This window comes from Triticum aestivum, chromosome 1A, assembly GCF_018294505.1.
Source record: "Triticum aestivum cultivar Chinese Spring chromosome 1A, IWGSC CS RefSeq v2.1, whole genome shotgun sequence".
Classification (NCBI taxonomy): Eukaryota; Viridiplantae; Streptophyta; class Magnoliopsida; order Poales; family Poaceae; genus Triticum; species Triticum aestivum.
The window spans coordinates 413,249,821-413,253,660 of record NC_057794.1 but is presented as its reverse complement, the minus strand read 5'-3'; positions in this window follow the sequence as shown (position 1 = coordinate 413,253,660).

The window sequence follows — 3,840 nt, the reverse complement described above, 5'->3', positions numbered from 1 at the left end:
AGGCCAAGGGATCAGAATCTGGATGATCGACCAAGAGACATTTAGCACTCCACCTCTAATGTTTTCCTTGATGTGCTAGCGTAATCCATTCATAGATATGGTTTGATATCTAGAACATCAAGTAAAAGGTCAGACTTCGGAAGCTCAAGAATCCATAAGGAATAACTACGGAGGCAGATCCTGCGAGATCCTTATGGGGAGGTGACTAACTTCTTCAACCAGGATACTACAATAATTGGCCTTCCGGTTAGGTGTGTTGGCCACGACATCCACATTACCGGTTACAGAGGGACCAACAATATAGTTCTTGGAGTACGTTCCAACCATCATATCTGCCCGAGATTCAGATCTGGTTGGTGTTAAGATATTCCAGACTCATCGAGTCTAGAAAGAAAATGAAAGTTTGCAACACAAATCGACGAGATGTCATTGCGAGATTCTCAGGAAATGGACTATGGTAGTAAGCTCCAAAACATGAGCCGGTTTTGCTAGAAACTTGTGAACACGCTGTCCCAGACAAGCATGACCACATAGTAGTCTTATAATAAAACACTACCGAGTCCAGATGGGGAACCATCATCGAGGATATCGAAGTCCTTGCGTAAGTCTAGCTCTTAAGAAGAAACTTCTTCTCCTTGAACAAATTAATCAGTGGCTTGGTGTGCTGGGGATTCATATAGAATGAAGGTTGCAAGTCTCCAGACCACAGAATACTTCGCACGTATGCATGACTGACTTGGGATGATTCCAGAGAAGGCGAGACAAACTTTCCCAAATTCATGGCGGCAACTTGCTTCAAATGCATGTGAACTAGAGGAAGTCACTTTTTTTTATCCAAGCATAAGCTTCATGAACGGAACACGAAGGAATTGCTTACAAGGTTTTCAACACTAGGTTGATGTTCAACATGAATCATGGGGGAGACAAAATGCTGCTGATGGGCTCAACAACAACTCATCAGAATTTCCATATAACTGGACTTCCACCATCATGTGAACACGGTGATAGCATTGGTCAAACCAAAAGATGTAATGGTGTATTCTCGAGGGATCAACCACGAGTAAGACAACACTACGAACATCGTTGGTTCTGATTTGACTTGACGATAGCCCATACTCAAGTCAAAGTTTTGACAAGACAATAGATCCAACAACTGATCACGAGGACCAATTGGTGAAGATATCATCTTTCTTCAACACACACACAACACAAAGATATCCCTTGAGAAAGAACCAAATTCGGCAAAGCCTTTTATCTTCCTACTCTCCAAGTTATTGTTTAGCTTAACCATCTAACTCAGGGGTATCCAACACAGATTCTTGGAGAAGGGGTGGTTTATATATAGAAAAATCAACATGATCACGAACTCAACATAGCGATCAGGGAACAACCTGGTAATACTTCCGAGAAGATATTCGGAAAATCATGAACCACCGATATGTTATTAAGCTCGAGAACAATCTTGCTTTTCAGGGAAAGACGATATGATCAAGGAGCGAGGGATTGTCACAATCCTAACTCATTGGTCGATGAGTGCACCCGGAGATATGGACTAGGTAGCACAATCAATCTTAGAATGGTAGCTCAAAAACCAACACGCTAGGAATAAGAATATTGTCCATTTACTACAAAGCAACGAGTTGCTCGGAGTATTGATTTCACACATCACAATTCACTTGTCGGCATTCCGGTTACAACAACACGGAACCGAGGAATGAATAATGATGGCGAGAAGTATCATTGTATCAAGAGTTCATAGGAGGTTGTGCAATTCCTATGATATTCCTGACATAAAGAGGGCAATACTTAAGGGTTGAATAGAATCAGAAGCTGGATTGGCACTTTGATCTGCAGAATACAACTGCTTTGACCCAATCCTGGATATGGATGGGGTACTGGAGTTTGTTTCTCCTAGTCATTCTGAAATAGAACGGCTTGACGAACCACAAAAATACTATCCATTGATGAACACGAATGCACACATACTCTTGGCTATCAACTGATAGAGGATGGTCGGGATACAACTGAAGAAGAACCACTCAAGGAACATATAATTTTCCGAGTTATGGATGCATGGATTAGCATGTTATTTCTTCTGGATAACCCATGCAGAGAGGTAGGATTGGCAGAGTCATAATATAGAATGGGGAACTCATCAGGAGCACTCTATCGTGACCTTTTGGTTCAAAAGAACTCCTGCCAAGAATGGTCCATGATAATTGGAAGAAGGATGTACCACGAACCTCAAGGACTATGGCAAAGGTTACTAATATCCTAAAGGAACTAGCAACACTATCAACATGAGATAAGTAGGGTGAATATCGGGTTCAAGAACCCATGAATATAATACCTACCACTACATGGCATCACGGAATGCTTCCGAGAATGGTGGCCAGAATCATCACACCGGAACACAAAACATGGCTAGATTACTAGGTGACTCCCTAAAACACCTAGGGTCATAGTAATAGCTCCAACATATATGTCAAGGCAATAGAGTACCTCAACTCACCGATTAGTGTGGATAAACTGGCCCAAAGGAACGTCGGTAACGGAAGAAGGAATTTGCAAATGCATCAGACTAGTTAGAAACCTGGGATGACTCGGACAGCATAACGGCTGTAAATGCTCAAAATGATTTGAGACATCCTGCAAAATGGTGGCATAACCACTCAACATCACAATATCAAGGTTCTGGGACCAATTATGCACATATGGAAGTAGTAGGAACTGAACTGAGGCTTGAAACTATCAATTCTATAAGTCTATGGATTAGTAGCACGTCATCCTGATAGATAGATGACAGGGCCTAATTCTTAATCCCCGTAGAAAAGAAGAGGTTGACTTAGATCAGAAGGGCATAGGGTAAAGGAGTAAAAAGATTCTTACGTTCCCTTCCATAATCAATTCCCTTACATAACTAAAGCATTTCTAGACTCGACTTCGACCAGTTTGGCTTGGTAATCCTACAGGCAGTCAGGCTCTGATACCAAATCTGTCAGGACCCCGATTCCAAGTCACATCAATCTAGCCGGTAACACCTCATATCACTTTGCGGCCTCACGCACGGTATTCCCACGGGTGTCGCCTTACCATGGCCCGGGACCGTTTGCGCCTTTTGGCTCACGTATATGATAGTGTCGCTAGCATCCATATGACAGAGAACCCGGGCCGACATGACTAGTCGTGAACCCAAAGTGGCACTAACTTACGGGGACAGGCATACATGAATCAACATCAAGCATGTCGGTCAGCAGCGTGCAAATCCGGGGTATAGCACTGGGCTAACAGGACTCCGGAGGTCACCGCGTGACATTTCCCCGAAGGGACAGACACAGGAACGAAGTGAATCACATGCCGGCCAGTCAAGTGTTCCGGAGCAGTAGTGCTGGGCTAGCAGGACTCCGGTGAACCGGGCTGTAGCGGACTACTATGGCTCATGGAAGCACAAGACTACATTTCCCCATAAGAGAGGCTACCAAGGATAAACCACTAGGTTGTCGGATCCCACACATACCAAGCATTTCAATCATACACACAATATGCTCAATATGTGCAATACAACATGGCATCACAACAAGACTCTACGACTCAGAGTATTTATTCATTAGGCTCCGAGGAGCGAGGTAATACAAACATGGGTCTCATGACCCAACATTCAGAGCATACAAGTCAAACACATGCGGAAGCTTAACATGTCTGAGTACAGACATCTACAAATGAAAAAGGCTGAGAAGCCTGACTATCTACCAGATCCTGCCGAGGACACAGGATCGTAGCTGAGGTATCAAGCTAAACGTCGAAGTCCACGCGGAACTACTAGCGAGACTGAAGCCTCTC